Source organism: Rhinopithecus roxellana, chromosome 4, assembly GCF_007565055.1.
Source record: "Rhinopithecus roxellana isolate Shanxi Qingling chromosome 4, ASM756505v1, whole genome shotgun sequence".
In the NCBI taxonomy this organism is placed as follows: domain Eukaryota; kingdom Metazoa; phylum Chordata; class Mammalia; order Primates; family Cercopithecidae; genus Rhinopithecus; species Rhinopithecus roxellana.
In genome coordinates, this window is record NC_044552.1 from 121,793,183 (window position 1) to 121,816,463 (window position 23,281).

Consider the following 23,281-nt stretch of genomic DNA (forward strand, 5'->3'; position numbering starts at 1 on the left):
TTTGTCTTCCTAAAGGTCTGCTGTAGTAATGAATACATATGGAAATATATGTAACTGTCAGTAAGACATGTCAAGGAAAAGGGGGGGCATGAGTTTCCTAAAGGAACTTAAAAAAATTTTAGATTGAGGGGGTACATGTGCAACTTCGTTACATGGGTGTATTGTGTGATGCTGAGGTTTGGGCTTCTATTCGAACCATCAGCCAAACAGTAAATACACTATTCAATAGGTAGCTTTTAAACTCTTGCTTCACTTCCTCACCCCTTCCCCCACTTTTGGACTTCCCAGTGTCTGTTGTTTTCATCTTTATGCTCATGTGTACTCAATATTTAACTCCCACTTATAAGTGAGAATATGCAATATTTGATTTTCTGCTTCTGCACTAATTCACTTAGGATAATGGCCTCCAACTGCATCCACATCTCTGCAAAGGACATGATTCCATTTATTTTTATGGCTGTGTAGTATTCCATGGTGTATATGTATCACATTTTCTTATCCAGTCCACCATTAATGGACACCTAGGTTGATCCCATGTCTTTGCTCTTGTGACTAGCATTGTAATAAACATATGAGTGCAGGTGTACTTTGGTAGAATTATTTTCCTTTGGGTATATAACCAGAGTGGGATTGCTGGGTCAAACTGTAGTTCTGTTTTTAGTTTAAAGAAATATTTTAAATCCCTCTTTCCCATATTTCCCTGTAGAATTTTCTAAAATGCTGTTTGTTCCATATATTCTGATATTCAGAAAAAAACAATTATTTTCCTTTAACTTTGTACAAGGTTCTGAGGATCAAGATATTACCAAAACACCATCTCTGTTCTAAATATACATTTTAAAATTATCACACATAATTAGTTATGTGTAAATGTTTCTTCCCTCAGTGAACCGTGAGCACCTTGAAAAAGAGCTAGACCATACATCTTCCTGTCTCCAGTGTTGACCACAATGTCCTGCACATAGAAGGCTTAGTGAATATTTATTGATGGACAGGTGGATGGATGGGTGAGCAGATGGATGAATGGATGGCCATGCTGTAGCCTAGCACATTTACAAGTAGGGATTTAATTCAGGCTGTCCACATGGTGCTTGACATGACTACACCTGTTAATCCTCTGGCCATTTATTATCCCACTCTTTTTTGTTTGTTTGTTCGTTTGTTTGTTTGTTTTGAGGTGGGGTTTCACTCGTGTTGCCCAGGCTGGAGTACAATGGCACTATCTCAGCTCACTGCAACCTCCGCCTCCTGGTTTCAAGCAATTGTCCCACCTCAGCCTCCTGAGTAGCTGGGATTACAGGCATGCACCACCATGCCCAGCTAATTTCTTGTTGTTGCTGTTGTTGTTGTTGTTGTTGTTGTTGTTGTTGTTGTTGTTGTTGAGATGTAGTCTTGTTCTGTCACCCAGGCTGGAGTGCAATGGCGCGATCTGAGCTCACTGCAACCTCTGCCTCCCGGGTTCAAGCGATTCTTCCACCTCAGCCTCTCGAGTAGCTGGAATTACAGGTGCACAACACCATGCCTGGCTAATTTTTTTTGTATTTTTGTAGAGACAGATTTCACCATGTTGGCCAGGCTGGTCTTCAACTCCTGACCTCAGATGATCCACCCACCTCGGTCTGCCAAAATGCTGGGATTGCAGGCGTGAGCCACCGCGCCTGGCCTATAATTCCGCTCTTAATTACAGACAATGCAGATATTTTCAAGATCACCTTGTCCAACTCCTTCAGTTTACAGTTGAGGAAATGAGATTCAGAGAGAGAATTTGATTTATCCATAGTCACATAGCTTATAATTAAGTGACAGCTCATGGTTAACATCCAGATCTCTTGATTTTCAGTCAAATGCCAACTACATGATGTTGCTTTCCATGACTCATATTTGGAGGTTTCCAGGCACCCTGTGGAGCAGTCTGTCCCTCCTGGCTCATCTGGGGCAATATGACAGCAAATGGGGCTAGAACAAAACTGGGTGAAAGGAGAAACTCTGGGGCTGCTGAAGTCACATGCCGATGGTGCTGAGGAAAGGTAAGAACAAGAATGACTCACGGTTATTCATGCTGATGTCATTCCATCACTCCCTCAGAAGATGCCACACTCAAAATTCAGCGGATGGCATCCCATCCCTTCCTAGGTTTCCTGGCTAACCTCCGGAGATGGTGCTGTCCAGCCCTACTCCACTTACCAAAGTATCTGTTTTATGCAAAGTCCAACCTTTGGAACCCTTTCCAAAGAGCTTTTTTCCCCACCACTTAATGGTGAGGCTGATGTAATGGTACTATCTCTAGACCTTCCTGATATAAGGAAATGCTCCTAATGCATTATTTCTGATGGCCTGGATTTTGGTTTCCCTTCATGCTCAGTTCCAATGCATCTAAATGCATATGATGGATCTATACTTAACGGGAATGTTGTTCATTAATAATTTAACCTTGGACAGGAGTGGTGGCTCATACCTGTAATCCTAGCACTTTGGGAGGCTTAGGCAGGTGGATCACGAGATCAGGAGTTAGAGACCAGCCTGGCTAACATAGTGAAACCCCGTCTCTACTAAAAATACAAAAAAGTAGCCAGGCGTGGTGGTGGACTCCTGTAATCCCAGCTACTCAGGAGGCTGAGGCAGAAGAATTGCTTGAACCCAGGAGGCGGAGGTTGCAGTGAGCTGAGATCCATTGCACTCTAGCCCAGGCTACAGAGTGAGACTCCATCTCAAAAAATAATAATAATAAAAATAAATAAATAAAAGAAAAAAAAGAATTTAACCTTGTAAACTATTTTAGAATGAGCACATAACAGAATAGAGGAATCTCAAAATAATTATGCTGAGTGAAAGAAGCCAGACCAAAAAAAAGAGAACATACAGTATTATTCTGTTTATATAAAACTCTAGAAAACGCAAACTGATCTAGAGGAAGAAAAAGCACAGCAGTGGTTGTCTGGGGAGATGGGGAAGGAGTGGAAAGGACAGAGGAATAGAAAGGGGAACAAGCAAACTTTGGAGAGTGATGGATATGTTCACTGTCTTGATTAGGGGATCTGCATATGTCAAAATTTATCACACTGTACAATTTAAATATGTGCAGTTCATTGTATGTCAATTATACCTCAAAAAGCTGTTTTTCTTAAAGAATGTAACTTTTTAACATTCAACTAAAATACGGTATTATTAAGGTTTCAATAAGAGAAACAAAAACACTAGGATGCCTGTGTGTGTGTATGTATGTATATTTATATAGTTCCGGGGATTTGACATTACCTAATAGTGTGGTGTGGTTAAGTCATGTCTGTAAAGCTGTTGTCTTCATATCCAATGCTAGAGCTTGAATTCCAATGACAGGTTGTCAGGAAAGGAAGACGGATATAAAGTGGGGAAGAACCAGAGCAAGCTGGAACCCCAGACACAGTGGGGGCTCACAAGGACAGATTGAAACTTGCATCAATTCTGAATGCTTCTAACCTTGGTTGTATAACATTCTTCAGAGGCAGAGCCCTTAATTATAGAGCTCAATACAGGTGTGTACCTGGCTCAGGAGTTGGAGAAGCTTCAGGAGGATCCCTCCAGGGGAAGGTGGAACACTTGCAGGCCCAGCTGCTGTCTCATGCAAGAGGTGATCCAGCAGCGAAGAGACATATATAAGCTAGCAAATGACTGCTGCTTTACTCTCCTCTCCAAATTTTGCCCGAGAATCTCTCCTGTGACCCACCCTAACCAGAAACACACAGAAAAGGGAATTCTGGGAAACAGAGTTCAGTCTAGTTGGGTTCACTCTTTACAAAGCCATGCCTTGACAACTTGGCCTCCTACTCATCTTAAATCAAACTTAATTTCCAGTTAAAGATAATAACAAAATCATGCCTGCCTCTAACATGATAACGTCTGTCCCAAGAACAACCAAAACACACTTTTCCCTAAGAGAGAATCCAGCATTCTTTTATTTTATTTTGGGTGATATCCATTTTTCTTTTAACAGATTCACACCAGATTCTCACTTCTCTTTTGATATCCTACAACTTATATATTGAGATATTAAGTTAAATAGTATTAACACATTTTCTGTTAGATGATGAGGGAATGAGACAGAAGACAAATACAAAATAATTGGTTAAAGAAATATATATATGCATATTGGTATGTATGTTTGCATATAGTCATATAAAAATAAAGAAGAAATACTCATAACTAGTACAGTACTTGTATCTGTCACTGGTCACGTGGCCATAGCTGGTATTTAGAACTATATTCTTCCACTACCTATTTCACGTTCCCTTTGTTCTCAGTACTTTAATTGGTCATGGGTTCTTGACTGGTGGTATAAACCAAATCTTTGTTCCTGAATGTTCTAGGCCATTAGCAGTCTTGCTAAGTTGAACTGATGTAGTTTTCTATTCACTTTAGTCACAGGATATGGTAGTACTAAGAGGAAACGTAGAACTTTAACTTTTGAGACATGCTCCTCCTGATTCTCTTTGTGTAGAAGCAGCCTAGATTCAATCACTGCCTTCTTTGCCTGTTTATTCAATGGCATGAGTCAAAGTGGTCAGGTGGCACTCCAGATCAACTGAGTCATCATATATACCCTGGCAGAAGAACTCCTCCTTTTGGAACTAAGACCTCTTTGCCACCCGAGCCTGATGTCACAGGGATGGGAAGCAATCGTTTGTTAGTGAATTGCTAGGGATAATAGTGAGAGGATCCTGTCCTATTTCTACCCCTCGATCCCCATACGCATGAGTTCTGGCTAAGGAAGAAACAGAAATACATATTGGATGCTGATCTAGAGCATACTTTGAATCTTAAAGGACCACACATGAGTCTCAAAAGGACATTCCACCATTCTATCAAGCCAGCTGCTTCAGGGTGACGGGGTAAGATCAGTGGGTTACATGAGTCCATTGCTGTACCTCATTTACTGTGACACAAATTCCTTGATCAAAAGTGATGCTGTGTGAAATACCATGATAGTGAATAAGTTATTCTGTACATGGTTTTTGTAGTGGTTTTAGCAGGAGCATGTGGGCAGGGAAGTCAAATGCATATCCACAAGTGTCTGTTCCAGTAAGAACCAAATACTGCCACTTCCGTGAGGGAAGTGATCTAATGTAATCAGCCTAGTAGCTGGGAATGGTGCCATGTCAGGGGCTCACTGTCAATCTCTGCTGTTAACAGATTAGGCACTCAGTGGTGGCTATAGCTAGATAGGCCTTGGTAAGTAGAACTTCATGTTGATGAACCCATGCATAACAGCCATTTTCTGCCACCTTTGCCCTTTTTTTTTTTTTTTTTTTTTCATTTTCTAGTTGGGTAATGACAGGAGTTGGTTGGGAAGAAAGGTGATGAATGTCCACAGAATGGCTCATTCTATTCACCTGATTAGTAAAATCCTCCTCTGTTGAGCTTACCCTTTGGTGAACATTCACATGAAACACAGATATTTTTACATACTATGCCCATTTGAAGAGGTCCATCAACTTACCTTTTCACTAGATTTCCTTGTACCCAATTTCTCAATCATGTTCTTTCCAAATCTCTGACCATATAACCAAATAGCCCATGAATTAGTGTTGACTTGTACTTCTGGACATTTATTCTTTGAAGCAAAATGAATGACCAGGAACATTGCTTGAAGTTCTGCAAACTAGGCCCAAGATTTTTATCCCTTTATTGGCTTGTCATAAGAAGCTCTCCAAGGGTCATAGGTGTAAGTTGAAAGAAGGCTAACAGGAGTAAGGGCCATGGATATGTAGGCCACTTGCTCATGCAACATATTTGTGCTTTCAGGCCCTGCTGAGGCCCAATTTTGTATCTACCACTTCCATTTGGTCAGAGAGTCCTGCTGTGCATACTCAACTTTATGGCCTGGTGACTCAGACAACACTAGTAATGGGCAGCTCAGGCCATATGGTAATTGGTAGCCCATGGTCAAACATTCAGTCTCTATCAAGGCCCAGTAATAACATAAAAGCTATTTAAAAGAAGAATCATTACCTATAAAGAATAGCAGCACTTTCTTCCAAAATCCTAAGGGTCTGGTCTGTGCTTTACCTACGGGAGCCTGGCAAAGGCTTTAAACAGCCTTTCTTTCTGTTACTGACATTTCTAGCACCATTGGCTCTTCTGGATCATGTGGTCTAAGTGGCAGAGCTGCTTCCAGAGCAGTCTGGACTTACGGAGCCTTCTTTTGTTCTGGTCTCTACTTGTGGGGTGCCTCAACATGCCTCAGACTCGATATTTGTGGGGTTTATTTTCCACTCTTGGTGTGCAAATGTCTTGGCACTTTAGAGCAGTTTGTACTTTTTAATTACCAGAGAAGGAATCAAAAAAACTGAAGGAGGATCCACGGGAAGATGAAACAGCTGCAAGCCTGGCCACTGCCCACACCAAGGAAGTAAGCCAGCAGATAATCCACAGTGTTTGGGGGGCGGCCGAAATGTAGCTGCTGCTTCCCCTCCACCCTCCTGTCTCCCACAAGAACCTCTCCCCATAGCTCACCTTACCCAGAAAGATACAAGAACATGAATTCTGGGAAATGTAGTTCATCCTAGCCAAGTTGACATATTACACACTACATATTCAACTTATGATCTACTATTATAGGATGGAGAATCCAGTTAAAAAAAAAAAAGGTAGATGGCCTATCTTGGCATGATCTTGTTTCCTGAAGAAGTCATCTGACAAAACTTTTTCTTACCTACAAGGCTTTAATTCCATAGAATTTGTGTGTGTGTTCTAGCTCTGGGGAGATGATCAAAAGGGAGCTGTTTCCAGAAACATATTATTTTTTAATAAATAAATTCTTAACAGTGTGAAAATATATTCACAGTTTGAGTGTATTATTTATCAATTGCTTTTCCAGAGAGACTAAAATTTGCTTAGGTTTGAGGGGTTTTTTAAAAATATTTAATCTTCAAAGTATTAGCATTTACTTTTAAGTTAAAAAGTGTGCTATGGGCAAACAGCAATGTGATATGCTTTCGCATTGTAGCAAAAAGAACATCTCAACATTTGCTCTCCAGGCTTCTTGGAAGGCAGTTCATTGTGGTGCTGTAGGTGACCATAGTGTTTCCAGAATTGATTGTCCAGGAAGGGCAGGATATCCCAGTGTGTTTACCTGTTCCTCTGAGAAAGCACTAATTTTCCTTTGTTTCTTTGTTTTGTTTCTATAAACCATCTAAGAGAAGACTGATGTCAACTTTTGTCTCATAATGCGTGAATCTATGAGCTTCTCTCAGAAAATGGTAAGATCATTGCTCTGTGCAAGAAAGGAGGGTGTATGTAAGGAGTATGTGACAAGCTGTGCAGTGACTTGAAGGACAGATTTCACAACAGAGAGCAGCTAAAGAAAGAGAAAGTACAAGTGACACTAAAGGGAAGGTGATTTTCAAATCCACCCTTCCATATCTCAAACCAGTGCATGATTTCCTGATGAAGCCATTTGTCCACCCTACAGTGCTGTTGTTTCTAAAAATTCCTACCACAGAATAACAACTGTCAACACCTGCCTCAGACATAGGAGTAGGGAAGACTGCAAGTGCAAAAGAGACTTAAACACACCAACCTTTTTAGGAACAAAATCACTCATATCAGCTGATCTGCAGAATTAAAGGAGTTTTTAAAGTATGTGGTATTCTTTGACATAGTATTGGCTGAATAATCATTTAACAAATGTCACTGGTGGATGAATTCAGTAAGACAGGTGTCACGTTGGCTCTTCATACAGACATTTGGCAAATAATTGGCTCTAAAGGGATTCTGATTTCTTCCCCTGCCATTTTGATCTTTCGAGTTTTAAAATAGCCAATAACATTGGTCCTTAGGGTTGGTGCGTGTTAGAATCACAATGGACAGAGACCCTGAAAAACTCTACAAAAGAGGGAGGAACAGAATTGAAAGGAAAAACGTTATGGAAATTTTCCACCCATGGATGGGACACACCCTCATGCAAACAAAGCTTTGGGGCGAAGACTATATTTTATAAAAATGTGATAAAACACTTGCTAAGCCCTGAGGGGATGAACAATGGTTCTTTTTTTATTATTTTTTTAATCCTCCAAAATTCAGTGTCACATGCTGAGCAGTTGAAGGGAAAGGCCTTTTGTCATATCTGTTTCCAAACATCTATTTCCTTTCTGGAGCCCCAGAAGTTTGAGTTGCTGTCACAGTGAGGGACTCTCTTGTGTCAGCCACTCTGATTCTGTGTCCTTGTCCTAACTAGGTTGTCTGCCAATGCTAACTGGCCAGCTCTGACAGGAGGTGCTTGGCCCAGGAGGAGTCATCAGGCCAGTTCTCTGGGCTACTGCTGTGTCTCCAGCTCTGCAGTTTGCTCTGCATCACTCAGCGGCAGACGGAGAGGCTGCTGCAAGTCCCCTGTGAGATTTCTTCCTTGCTGTCATCTCATGATGCTCTGTAATAAGGAGGCAAGTGGCTGAGGCCCCCTCAGTTGTATCTTGCTTCCCTCCCCAGTGCCTCTTCAAACCACTTTGTCAAAAACAACAACCACAAAACAAAAACGAAAACAAAAAGATCCTTGTGTTCATGATACTAAAACAAAATTGCTTAAGCTCTGTTGCTTAAGATTAAGCACTCAAAAAATGTCGAAGGTGGTCTTAAAAATCTGGCTGTGGTTAATGGGATCAGCTGCATTTTTCTTTAAAATGATGTAACCCATCTCCTCCATTTTACTTTTGCATTTGACTTTCCAACTTCCACGTGAAGGAACAGTATGTGGTTTACTTGTGGTCATATTATATGCTACTTTGGTGCTTTACAACTTTCAAAGAGCTTTTATACAAAAGTGGTATCATCAGATCCTCAGATAACCCTGTGATGTGGGTAGGTTGATGGATACACTATCATCATTTCCCATATGAGGAAAGATGAGTAAATAAGTTACACAACATGGACGAGGTCACCCTGCACTTCAGAGGTGGAACCAAATTCCAACAGAAGCATTGAATTTCTAAACGAGTTTTTGTTTTTTATCCTTTGCATCATACCAAGCTACCTCTGTGAAGGAAAATTGCATGCATCTCCCTAACCCAACATTTTTCATGTTAAATGTTCACTAAATTATAGCCACAGTTTGGTAGTCTCAGTAGTTCTTCTGGTTTGAGGACAACTTTTTCCAAATTTCCGTATTTTTTCTACTACTTTATCATTTTCTTCTCTACCCAGAATTCCATACTTAACATTCACAGCAACACCCTCTTTTATCTTTCTTCTTTCTTCCCTCTCTCTCTCTTTTTTTTCTCCCTTTTTCTGTCCTCTTTTTCTCTCTGCCTTTCTCTGTCTCCTTTTTGTGTGTTTATTTTTGCTTTGGTTTTAGAGACAGGGTCTTGCTGTGCTGCCTGGGCTGGTCTCAAACTCCTGGGCTCAAGCAATCCTTCTGCTTTAGCCTCCCAAAATGCTGGAATTATAGGCATGACGCGTCATGTCCAGCCTGGTTTTGTTTGTTGATTGCATACTGAAAGTAACACATGACTGGAATATAAGAGAACTAAGTTAGAGATATTATAATTTCACATAACCTCTATAGGTCTCTGTTGTTTTATCTGTAAAATTGTTTTTCATAAAATAATGATGTTCTACACAAGCGAAGAAGAGAGAAGGGAAAATGGGATTTTTGTGCTGATCAAAAATAATATGTGGTTAAAAAAATTGAGGGCTACCTAATTTGTAGATTTTCTCATTTTAAGTAATAGATGATAGGATCAAATCCAAGTCTTCTGTCTACAAGTCAAATATTTAGTAAGTTGCTGGGTGCAGTGACTTGCATCTGGAGAGGCTGAGGCAGGACGATGACTTAAGTCCAGGAGTTTGAGGCTACAGTGAGCTACGATTGCTCCACTGCCCTCCAGCCTGGGTGACAGAAGACTCCATCTCTAGAACAAAATAACACAAAACCCCAAACAAACAAAACCCAATTATTTAGTGGTTTTATTTTTTAGTGACTTTGTTAGCCTTGCCAATAAGTTACATTTATTTATTTATTTATTTATTTATTTATTTATTTGAGACAGTTTCACTTTGTCCCAGGCTGGAGTGCTGCGGTGGCGTCTCGGCTCACTGCAACCTTCGCCTCCCGAGTTCAAGCTATTCTCCTGCCTCAGCCTCCTGAGTAGCTGGGATTACAGGCACATGCCACCACACCCGGCTAATTTTTGTATTTTTAGTAGAGATGGAGTTTCACCATGTTGGCCAGGCTGGTCTCGAACTGCTGACCTCGTGATCCTCCCACCTCAGCCTCCCAAAGTTCTGGGATTACAGCCTTGAGCCACCACGACTGGCACCAGTAAGTTATTTTCAATATGAAATGCCAAGACAGGATATACAAAATTTAGGAAAGAAAGAAGTCAGAATTTTAACAAGCTAGTCCTGTCTTCACTATAATTAATACCAGATAATTTCTCACATTGATGGCATTTTTTTTTAGAAACTCTAACAGTCAACAACAACAAAAACCAAGAATAAGCAAAAGAGGATATGAAACGATTATTCTAGCATTCTATTTTTCTGGTTCTCTTTGTCAAGCTAAGCGTTATGAGGTGATGGGGGTGTTTGTTCTGACTAGAAATGAGTTGCATTTAGATATTACATACAAAGGTTTTTCCTGGAATAACATCGTTATTTAGCTAAAAAGCTATAGCTTCATAGACTGGTGTGCTCTGAACACAGCTGCATAATTAGTAATCATCATTAATCATTTCTACTTCTGTACTTTTATCACCAACAAAATTATAGCAACCTATATTTTTAGTAAATTTTAATTGCAAGTTTAATTTGATATTTATTTATCACTATAAGAAGCAGTTTGCTGAACTGATTACGCAAATTTAAAATGATGTTTCTGAAGATAGAAATAAAACTTCCCACCAGGAATAAACAGGCTTTTCAAAAGAAGAATATCTGCCTCTTGGCAATAAAAAAGAAAAAAAAGGAAAGGCTTTTAGGTTTTTTCCACCTTTAGTGTGAAAATGAGTTTTCATATGGGATGGCTTTAGACTACCTATTAGAAAATGCATATCAAGTAAGAGATGTATAATTTATAGAGTTGATTGCTTTAAGTAGAGAAGCTTAAAAAGGAGTCTTTGCAACTCAGGTTGTTCTCAAGAGACAAACATATGCTCATTATTCATAGTTGAAACCTGCCTCTGAAATACACAACAAAAAGGAAAAGAAACTTAGAGAAATGTTGGAGAAGTAGAATGTTTTACCACTCTTGGAAAAATTTTCTTGTTTCTTTTCTGTAGGAAGGAATGAGATAGTTGTTAATACTCTTGAAAACTGTCTTAGAGAGTGAGGCTTGAACAGTTGAGGTTTTCTCATGGGACTGTGCACTGATGTTTTGTGCTGCTGTATCAGGATCTCCAAGCTTTCCTAGGTGGACAGTTAAATGGATGTGTCAACAGAAGCTGAGAAATGTTCTCTCAGCCAGGCTTAAGACATGAAAGAGAAAATGGCTTTCTTCATTTACAAAATTGAGCCACAAATAGACTCAAGAACAAAAGCCTACCAAGGAAGATGAATAACATAGAATTATCACTGTCACTTACATTATGTCCAGAATAAGTGGATTGCAAAGGGCAAGTCATGTTGTCAACAGCCTGAGGTATGTGAGGAAACTCTCGTATGAAGGCCTATGCCCAAATGTCCTGAAACGGAAATCTGAGACTTGTTAGTACGAAAGTGCCCTGAATGTTCTTAACTGGCAGGGTGAAGGCAAGGGGACGGGGGCTGCCTCTAAAGCAACCAGAACCCTTCAATCACATGCAAGGAACTGGTAATCTGAAAAAACAAACCACCAAGAAAGGGTACAGATAAATGTCATAGCAAATCAAATGGAATGTGATAAGCCAAGCTCTATATTCCTATTAGAACAGGGAGTTCCAAGGAGCGATACCGTGACATTTAAATAGTCTGCAGACACAAGCAATGCATTCGTCACAGGCATCTTATTTCCTGTTTTTTTGTTTGTTTTGTTTTTGACTTTTTAGTATTTATTTTAATGTTTTTGAAAGGGATACATGTTTTCCAATTTAAAAAGAGACATGACCATCAAGAGTGGGTTAACATATAGCAGAATACCATATAAACAAATTAGTTGCTACCTACAAGCAGCAACTTGGATGAATCTTAAAAACAAAACATTGGGGCTAGGTGCGGTGGCTCACGCCTGTAATTCCAGCACTTTGGGAGACGGAGGCCGGTGGATCACGAAGTCAGGAGATGGAGACCATCCTGGCTACCACGGTGAAACCCCGTCTCTACTAAAAATACAAAAACAAAATTAGCCGGGTGCGGTGGTGGGCGACTGTAGTCCCAGCTACTCGGGAGGCTGAGGCGGAAGAATCACTTGAGCCCAGGAGGCGGAGCTTGTAGTGAGCCAAGATTGCGCCACTGCACTCCAGCCTGGGCGACAGAGCGAGAAAGCGTCTCAACAAACAAACAAACAAACAAAACATAACATTGCACAAAAACACATCACAGAGGAATATGTATAATATAGTACCACCTATACAAAGGCCAAAGCAGGTAAAATTAATATATTATCAGAAATCCATAAATAGGTAGTAAAGCTATAAAGAAAAACAAAGAACAAGTACCATAAATTTCAGGATTGTTGCCTCTTGGTGGCAGGGAGAAGGAGATGTGATCAAGGAGGGCACGCAGGTGTCAAATACTGGCAGTGTTTTGTTACTTAATGCCGCTGGTGGGAGCCTGAGTGTTCTTTTTATTATTATTTACGCCAATTATAAATGTTGTCATCTACTTCTTTAAATGTATGATTTATAAGTTTGTTTTCTCAAAAAAGATGAGTCAAATTTTAAAATTTTATTTCGTTTCTTGAGATCCAAGTATCCCTGTCTTCTGAGGGTAGCCTTTATCCACAGACACCTCTGAAGAAACCCAACATGCAGCGTTTCCGGATCCATAGACGATGCTGCCAAAGAGTAAAAAAGAAATAAAACACGATAAAATAAAAATCAGAAAAAATTATTGGTTGAACTTTTTTTTTTAAAGTTGGCATCATATATGTGAACTGACACTCAAGGCCGTTTACCACCTGAACCCAATCTTTCTTTCTAGGCAGATGATATCCCAGAACTTCCCAGTGGGACCTTTTTCCTTGTTAGATGTGATTCCCTGGCCAAGCCTTACATTTCCCCTGTTTGTGCTGGGATTATCTCATTCCATTTACCTGCATTTCCCACCCTCTTGCTGACCGACCATCTTAGTTTGACCCTTTCTGGGAAGCCACCTCCATAACCTTTGTCTGAAGTGCCCTGACTCTCTTTCTTGAGCTCTCAACAACTGCCAATTTAATTCTCCTAGCAGTTAACCTTGTGTGCATTGTAACAACTGCATTTTCACCAGCCAGACCCCTTTCCCTCCTGGGCAGATAGCTTGACTTTATTTTCTGTCTTCCCATGCAGGTAGATGATTGAGTTCTATCTACCAGAAGCATATGCCTCCTGGAAGCCTGGTTATAACACCTCCCACAAAATCCTTCAAACGCTTTTTATTGTTTTCCTAAGTGTTGCTTATGGGGGACCCAGTGAAGTGCTTCAGAGCCCTAGAGACTTGCTGAGTCATATGAGGGGTCAGCAAACTTTTCCTGTAAAGGGTCAGGTAATAAATATTTTAAGCTTTGTAGACTGTATAAAGTCTCTGTTTCTTCTCCCCCTCCTCCTCCTCTTTCTCCCTCAGCTTCTTTCCTTTAAAAATGTACAAAATCTTTCTTCTTTTCCAAACTCTGGCTATATTTGACCTGTGAGCTGTAGTGTGCTGAGTCCTACATTAGAAGGAAAGATCTTGAGTTTCAAAATGACGATGTAAAGCGGAGACCCTCCTCCCCGCACCCATTCTCTGCAACTGACACTCTTCTGATTACTTTTCTTTCACTCTTTGTCTTTCTCTAAACGATAGATGTATGGTTGGCTTTCTGAGGTCAAATATAATAAAGAGGTAGCCAACTATTTGGCAAATTTGGACCAAGCAGAGTTCTGATATAAAAAATGTAGGACCCATTCACCCCCAATTAGTCTCTTCACTGAAAGGTGACTTACACCAGATATACCTTATTTACTAATTTGTTTAGTCCATGTCTAGGGAACCATTGTGATCAAGCCAATATGCCCAGGTCAGACCAGCCTACTTTAGAATCAAAGCTTTAGGTTGGGCATGGTGGCTCACACCTGTAATTCCAGCACTTTGGGTGGCCGAGGTGGACAGATCACTTGAGGTCAGGAGTTTGAGACCAGCCTGGCCAATATGGTGAAACCCCGTCTCCACTAAAAATACAAAAATTAGCTAGACATAGTGGTGGGCGCCTGTAATCCCAGCTACTTGGGAGGCTGAGGTAGGAAAATTGATTGAACCCGGGAGGAGGAGTTTGTAGTGAGCGGAGATCACATCACTGCACTCTTGCCTTGACAACAGAGCGAGGCTCCACCTCAAAAAAAAAAAAAAAAAAAAAAAAGAATCAAAGCTTTACAATCCAGCAGAAGTAAAATTTCCAAGTGGGAGGGAAGAGGATCAAGAGGAGAATCTGCAAGAGTAAAACAGGAAGAAAATGTGTGTTGCATGGCACAAAATGAATCTGCAAAGCATCTGGTAACTGCAGGTATATCTGACTCATAATATTAATGCTTTGCCTAGGACCCCCCAATCTCCCTCCTTCTCTTCAATTTTCTGAAATAACCCACATCTGTGAAGTGTTTTCCTTTGCTTATATTTTCAGTCCCTACTGATGCCTGGAACTCACTGGAGTCAGCAAGTACAGGCAGCTGTTGTAGCAAGTCAGAGTGGTGTGATGACAGGCTTCAGGAGAAAAACATTCCACCACCGCCTGGTTCACTCAGATACCTTGCCAGAGTACTGTGGTTCTCATGTAAAGAAAATACCCTTTACCTCTTTCACGGCGTTTCCCCCTAAAACAGCAGATTCATTTGGACACTGAGTAACTTGCTTTTTTTTTTTTTTTTTTTTTTTTTTTTACTAGGCCAACATTTGTTTTGTTCCTTGAAGCTGCAGGTTCAAACTCAAGTGTGGTTTTTCTTTCTATAACACACTCAGTCTTCAATGACTTACTCACATGCCAAGCTTAAGAGACACAAAAGGAATACCGGTGCCAAGCAAAAAGCCAACAGACTCTTGCTCTTGTTCTTTTAACATACTTCTAGAACCGAAGGAATGGGGTCTCCTTTTAATTGTGATGTAAAAAGTAGAAGAAAAGAGAGTTAGCTTTTCTACAGTTGATTTAGAAAAAGGGTCTCTGAAATTACATTCATATATATATACTTGTACTGGAATAAGCCATATAGTAGATCTTCATTCTCAGCAATCACAATGTACTCCAGGTGACTTATTTATATGTGAGTTTTGACTCTACCTGCCTTTGTTAATTATTTGGTAAGCCAATATTAATAAGGTATTCATAGCTCATTTGCTAACTCTTCCAGGGAACCAACATCTCACTCGGGCCTCTGATATTGCAACTGTGGGCCTTTAAGAAACAACAGAAAAACCCAACTGAATAAAAACTGACCTCCTCTGTGGCTGCCCTCATGGAAGGGGCTCAGGAGCAACAGCCTTCGTGGTACCCACCCTCTGGGCCAGAACAACAGATGCCCCATGTCTGAGTCTAGTGCCTCCAAGAACCATAGGTGAGGATTCTGGGGGTAGGGAGAGTGGGAGCAATTTCACCATCCCACAGATGAATGAACGCTGGTCTAGTGTGTTTAGGGCAGTGTACCTTGACCCAAAGGGATTGCATGGAATACACTTTATGTTTAATCTCCTAGCACCTTTTCTCTAATGCAATTATTTGAAATATAACTCAATAGAAAGACACGACCCTCCTGGAAGTGTCTTGAAATGCTTATTGCACAGTAAGGTTTCTGCTTATTTGCTTAATTTTTAAGGATTTGTAGCTTGATTTTTCCCCCAGAATGGAGGAAAAGATGAGCAGTGTTAAATTTTGAACATCTTAAGAAGTCGTGGCCCTTGTTAAATTTTGTTTGAGAGAATTCATAGAAAGTTCCTGTGAAACAACCATATTCTTAGAAAGCTTCTCATTTAAGACTCAATTGGGTCAGAGCTTAGGTTATTCTGAGAGCTGAATACATTTGTTCTCTCCCTGAATCACAGATTCTGACATGTTATTTTAGAAGTTCTTGGTCTTTTTCTAAAAATTGACAGACATATGGAAAAGTTAATAATTCAGTGAGTAAAATATGCTTATATCTGCAAACAACAGTGATAAAAAAGATGCCCTATTTTTACTGATAATCTTTCTAAGAGTTTTGAAAATGCAAACCCAAACTTTACATAGAAAAGGTACAAAAGATCTTGGCCCTTAAATTTTCTCTGCTGTTTTTCATTGTCATGCAATGTTTTAATTTTCCTTGAGATGAAACCACTTAGATCCCAACTTTAGATCACTATGTCCTACACTATCGGATCTATAGAATTTTAAAAGGTTAAGAACTTTCTTGGGAAAATGTGGCTTCTATGAAATATAATCACAAACATAAATAATGGCTATTTCTACATTATTTATGTTAATTTTTTATTCTTATTATGTTAATTATATTCTTATAATTATTTATGTATTCCCTTTTTGTTTGTTTGTTTTCGAGATGGAGTCTCACTCTGTCACCCAGGCTGGAGTGCAGTGGCACAATCTCTGCTCACTGCAACCTCCACCTCCCGGGTTCAAGCAATTCTCCTGCCTCAGCCTCCTGAGTAGCTGACATTACAGGTGCCTGCCACCACACCCGGCTAATTTTTGTATTTTTAGTAGAGGTGGGGTTTCACTATGTTGGCCAGGGTGGTCTCAAACTCCTGACCTCAGGTCATCCACCCACCTCAGCCTCCCAAAGTATTGGGATTACAGGTATGAGCCACCACACTTGACCCCATTTATTTCTTTAAATTTATCTGATTTAAGACAAATTTAGGGATGATTTTCTTGTAAATGAAACTAATGTCTTTCATGAATGAGTAGTTGTAAACCAGATATGATATCGTTTAAGGAGATATGAGAAGGACTTAGCTAGTCAGTAATAGTTTCTCCATTTATTTTCTACTATTCCTTACAATGATATTTCAGTTTGTATTTGGAAAGTAGCTGCCAAACTATAAAAATTGCCTCACAGTCCATAAAACAATGTGCCACCTTCAAGCTAAAGATGAACACTTTTTTTTTTTAGAGCATGAAAAGTTCTATTCCTTGGGTTGCTGTTCCATCTGTCCATAAGTTTACAGAAAATTACCTACCAGGAACTCAAACTTAAGCAGATCATATATGAGGTCATACATAAATTCATGGAAAAAAGGAAGCCCTTCTTGCTGACAGATTTGGCTGTGAGCAATGGGATAGGGGCAATTCTTTTCCTCCTGGGGCCTTAGTTTCTTTAGCCTTGAATCTTCTTTTTCCTATTTCTGCATGACTTCCTTCATCTTTCCTTGGGATCTCAGCTTAAAGGTCACCCTAGAGTGATTTTTTCAGAGTAGGTGCCCTATTATATAATTGTCTCTGTAGTACCCGATGTAAGTTTAAGGTGCCCTGTAATCGTCTACATAGCACTTATCATGAACTGATATTCTTGGTTTTTGTTTGTTTCATGTCAACCTCCTTGTAGTTGCAGAGCATGAACTCTGTCTTATTTGTTCTGTAATCTGGCACCTAGAATGGTGCTTGGCAGGTCTTACGAGTTGAATTGTGCCTCCCAAAAAGATATGCTGATGTTCTGATCCACAATACCTCAGCATGTGACATTATTTGGAATAGGGTTGTTGCAAATGTAATTGTTGGGATCGCAAGGAATAAGGTGCATCCTTAATCCCAAAAGACAGCTGCCCTTAGAAGAGAAAATAACACACAGAGAGGAAACCGTCCGAAGACACAGACACACGGAGAAGATGGCCATGTAACCAAAAGTCAGAGACTGAAGTTTTGTGTTGGAAATCAAGGAATGCCTGGGGCTACTAGAGGTGGACCAGACAAGCAAGTCTCCTCTCCCACAGGCTTGGGAGGCAGCATGGCCCAGGCAACATGCAATTCCCTTTTCGAATGCTAAGGGCTGACACTCTACTCCCTCAACCAGGAGCCAAATATTTGCCTTAAAAATGAAACTAAAGGAAAAACAAGATTTTTGTAATAAAAACCAGCTGTATAGCAAATGGGATGAAATGTATCATTCTATTGTAGTTCTCTAGTTGGACTTATATAATATTGTAATAAAATCATCAAAAGTACTTGTAGGAGGAAAATTTTTTACCATGATTTTGTGCTCCTGGCCACAGTAAATTTGCAAGTTTAAGCAAGCATCATTCAATAATTTTAAAATACTTTCCTCCCCCAGCTTTTTTTTGCAGCAGTAGGAGCATGCCTCTGAGGCACTGTGAAGAATCTGATAGCTGAACTGAAGCCAATTCCAGCCTTTACGGAAAAATTTACACAACACTTCCAGGTGGGCAGATTCAAAGACAGGATGAATCATGGCCCAGTGCACTGGTTCCTGGCTGTAATCCTAGCACTTTGGGAGGCCGAGGCAGGGGGACTGCTTAAGGCCAGGAATTCAAGACAAATCTGGGCAATATAGCGAGACCCCTGTCTCTACAACAAATTTTTTAAAAATTAGCCAGGTGTGGTGGTCTGTTCCTGTAGTCCCAGCTACTCAAGAGGCTGAGGTGGGAGAGTCACTTGAGCCCAGGAGTTTGAGGTTACAGCAAGCTATGATCGCGCATCACTGCACACTAGCCTGGGTGACAGAGGGAGACCCTGTGACCCCCTCCTCCTTGAAAAAGAAAAATAGGATGAATCAGTGTCAAAATTATGAAGAAAAATATTCTAGGTTCCTAATTCCCAAGTTCTGCTTGTCCAAAATGGTAAGAGCTCAGAGGGTACAAATTCAAAATGTATTAATTGCTGGAACTGATCTTTAGTGACTGCATTTGAAAAATCTGAAATCCTTTGAAAAACAGTTGTATATGTGTATATATGTACGTGCTTGCTATGTGTGTGTGTGTGACCTGACAAATTTTATTGTGAGGTCCTTTATAAGGCTACTGTAGCAAGTCTTTCAGTTTATACCAAATGTCTCCTCATAAATCAGTAAACCTCTTCATTTGTTCCTTGATAATGTAAGAGCAATTTCTTTAGAAGTCATATACTGTCCTATAACTGCAGCTTTCTCTTTGTCTCATCTGTACACAATACATAGAATTAAGCACAAAGAAACAAATGGATGTACCAAAAACAAAGAGCAAACTTTGCAGGGAGTTACGTGCAGGGTCTGAGAGCATTTCCTGTCTCATAGATAGGAAGCATTTGCACCACAGCTTGTCATCTGCGCTGTCAGGCCCAGTGTCTCCTAACTTCCTGAAATAAAACCAAACTAAGCAAAACAATAAAAGTGACGATTTCTCTGTGTTTTGGAATTCCAAACTCCTATTACTGGAACATTAAATCTTTCAACCCTACTGGCTAATGTGCCTTTCAAAATTAACGGTGTTTTTGTAAGGGTTTGTTTTTAAAATAGAATGCTGCAATATACATTCCATATATTATAACAACTTATTATTATTACTATTTTGAGATGGAGTTTCACTCTTGTTGCCCAGGCTGGAGTGCAATGGCATGATCTCGGCTCACTGCAACCTCTGCCTCCCAGGTTCAAGCAATTCTCCTGCCTCAGCCTCCTGAATAGCTGAGATTACAGGTGCCCACCACAATGCCCAGCTAATTTGCTGTATTTTTATTAGAGACAAGGTTTCACCATATTGGTTAGGCTTGTCTCGAACTTCTGACCTCAAGTGATCTGCCCACCTTGACCTCCCAAAATGCTGGGATTATAGGCGTGGGCCACCACGCCCCGCCTATAACAACTTATTTTAAGCATTATTCCCAAATTCCGCTAATCTTTTTGTCAAGAGAAAAATACTGGTTTATTAAAATTTACTTTTCCTTTTACTCTTCTAAATGGCTCGAACAAAACTCATGGTCCCTTGAATGTTAATTGGGTTTCAGCTGCGGGCAGATGACAGAGAAATACATAATATAAAAACAATCCTTAGTTTTGTCTATAAATTTATCTTTCTTGCCCTTCAAGTGTACTTGATGGTCCAGTGGTTTCCAACTCTGATACAAAATTTTCATTTGCTTTTATAAGAAATCATCTAGCATAAAGAAGGGGTCATATTTTATCAGCATCATCACCCACAAACACATCACCATCACCACTTTTTAATTTGTAGAAAATCCGGTCTTATCTGCCAAGATTAAGATATCAAAAGAGCGTGGATTATTTTAAGGTGGTTCAGTTCTGGATGGAAGTTTATGGTCGGGTCTGGGGAGAACTTCTATGTCATAAACCTCCACATCACATAGGTTAACAGAGTAATAGAATTGAACTGTGTAGGTACAGAGACCTGATGAAACCTACTGACACCTCTGCTTTGCAAACCAAGAGAGTGCCCCTTCTAGGGTGCCCTTGGGAATGTGCAGCCATGAATTAGGTGTGCCTGGAGTAAAGGCACAAAGAAGACTGCGAGATGGGATGAGTGCGAATGAGTGCATGGAGAGAGGTTTAGGTAGGACATAATATCTATGTTTTAAATATCAAAACAAACTCAGATGATGGAAACAAGTGCAAATTTTTCATAAAATTTTAGGAAAAAACTTAACTTATTTTCTGTTTAGAGCAAGCTTTCAGACCTGTAGAGAGTACAAATTCATTCAGCCCAGAAGAAACGCTTAAGGAGAGTGATCTGATCCCATGCTTTCATTATGCTGCAAGGAAATAGAAGTGATTTACCAGCCCACTAGAATCCTGGCTTTCTGACTGCCAGGCCTCTGCTCCAATTCATAGCTCTTTAAGAAAAAAGGAAATGCAGAATTAACTTCTATTAAATTTCATCTATGGGCCAGACAGGATGCCAACTGCCAGGCATTGTCATCATCACAAACAGTGGTTACCAGCTCAGGCTCCCAGGCAAACTTCTTCAGTGGGAAATTTGTTCCACCTCTTACCTGTGTGACTTTGGACAGGTCATTTTTAAGTCAACTGATTCCTAGTTTCTTCACTATAAAATGAGGATCATAAATGAAACTTCTTTACTGACAAGAATTAAATGAGACAACCTTTGCGAAATGCTTCATGGTGCTTGGTGTGTAAATGTTAGTTCAATGAAGATTGACCAGAAAAAAAGAGAAAAAAATCCTTTATATGTGGGAGGGGTGAGGAAGAGGCAGTGGGGGGTGATTTTATGGCTGTTTTACAGATGAGAAAAATTGGGGTTGAGTAAAATTCACTAATTTGTCAGCAAGTTGCAAAACTAGAATGTGAAATTGTGTCTGTTTGAAAACCCACTTCAGAGTGTGTCTGCTGCACCTCAACGCCTTCCTGTAAGAGAGCCGAGAGCTGGAAAGCATGCTGAGGCCATTCCCTTCGGGAGCTGGCTGCCACACTTGCTGGACTCATGCTGAGTTCTGAAAGCCCTCTGGCAGCTCCCCAGCAATTCCAGCAATCTGCAGAGTTCTGAACTGGGCGCTGCCCAGGTGGCAGAAGTCAGTGAGCATGTCCAGGTGACAGTGCAAATATGATTGTAGGTTGGAGTCCGTCCGGAATGTGACCTTGACTTCTTTTAGCCATTTCCCAGTTCATTTTCAAGGGCAGATGCTGCGTCCTCTCTTTCTGCAGGACTGACTCACTCCATGCCCAACACTGTAAGAGATTTTGCTCTCTGTCTCAGCTCTGCCAATAACGTGACCCTGGGCAGCTCACTTTACTTCTTCAAGGCAGGCTTAGGATAGATCCTCAAGCCACACCCTGGCCAACAACTCAGATTCTACAGAGTGAGACACTGAAATATTTTTATTTCTTTATGGTAACCTCTTCACTGAAGTAAACCTTACATCAGGAAAAAGTGTGCAAGTCCTGTAAATATACAGATTAACTTTCACAAAGTGAACACAGTCTCACACTAAATAATAAAGCAATCCAGCCCAGAAGAAACCCTCTGAGTCCCCTACAAGGTACCACTCTCCCAAGATAACCACTCTATTCTGACTTTTAACATCATAGCTTACGTTTGCCAATTCTGAAATTTTAGATAAATGGAATCACACAGCATGTATTCTTTTGTACGTGGCTTCTCTCACTCAACAGTGTGCTTGTGAAATTCATCCATGTTATTGCTGGTAGTTCTAGTTTGTTTTCATTGCTATATAGTAAGGGATCAATCTCCGGTTTTATAAATAAAGTTTTATTGAAACACTGCCAGACTAATTTGTCTCAGTATTATCTACAGCTGCTTTCACACTGCAATGGTAGAGCTTAGTTGCCACAGGGATTACATGACTGGCAAAGTTAGAAATATTTACTATCTGGCCCTTTACAGAACAAAGTTTGCTGAACCCCACTCTATGGTATCCAATCATATGAGCCCACTGACATTTCTTCCTTTATTCTTTATTCATTGATGGACATTCAGATTGTTTCTGGTTTTGAGTTAGTACAAATAGTGCTGTTGTGAACATTCTCATAGTGTCTTTTGGTGACATTTCTGTTGGATTTATGGAATGTGTATTTTTTAAAAATCTTGGACTGATGCTAATGCCAGGTTTGGGAACTCATGCTTTACAGATGTAATCTAACCCAAAATGTTAAAATTGCCTTGCCCAAAGTCATGCAGAAAATAATTGGCAGACCTGGGATTGACAACCAAGCCTTGTTCTTGGAACGATTCTATGTTTCCACTGCTGTTCCTATAGTTATTATCTTTAGAAAAACATTGTTAGAAAACTCTTTACTTATCTAAAGTCTTTCACAAATATGACTCTTTTCTACTGTATTTGGCTGTACATTTTCAAGAATAGAAAACTTACTGCCTTATGATAATTTTAGAGACAAGAGATTATATAATCACTTAACCCAACCCTCTCACATTATAAATTAGCAAATCAACATTTGGAGATACTAATAATTCACTCAAAATAGGCATTTTGAGCCTTGACTTTTATTCTGTACTACAAAATGATTTTGAACCTGCCTTTCTTGTCTTAGCAATTTGTACTACTTCAGGCAATTAACTTATTTAACTAGTACGTATTTAACTATTTAAACATTATGAAAGTGCCTGAAGTAAAACCAAAATAGTCTCTCCTTCACCTTCCAACTGTATAGCCTCTTTCTCCTAGGCAACTACTCTTAATAACTTTTTTTCAATCATCCATATATAAACATATGAAAAGGCATTTAACTGCTATAAGTCCAAA

The 23,281-nt window shown here is 40.0% G+C and overlaps 1 long non-coding RNA gene across 1 annotated transcript; it reads left to right on the forward strand.

The window, feature by feature from the left end:
• The first annotated feature begins 1,905 nt into the window (after positions 1-1,905).
• On the forward strand, positions 1,906-8,371 carry LOC104678236. The gene is made up of 3 exons (XR_004056941.1): positions 1,906-2,027; positions 7,174-7,235; positions 8,213-8,371. It is a non-coding gene; the product is annotated as an uncharacterized LOC104678236 (long non-coding RNA).
• The last annotated feature ends 14,910 nt before the right edge of the window (positions 8,372-23,281 follow it).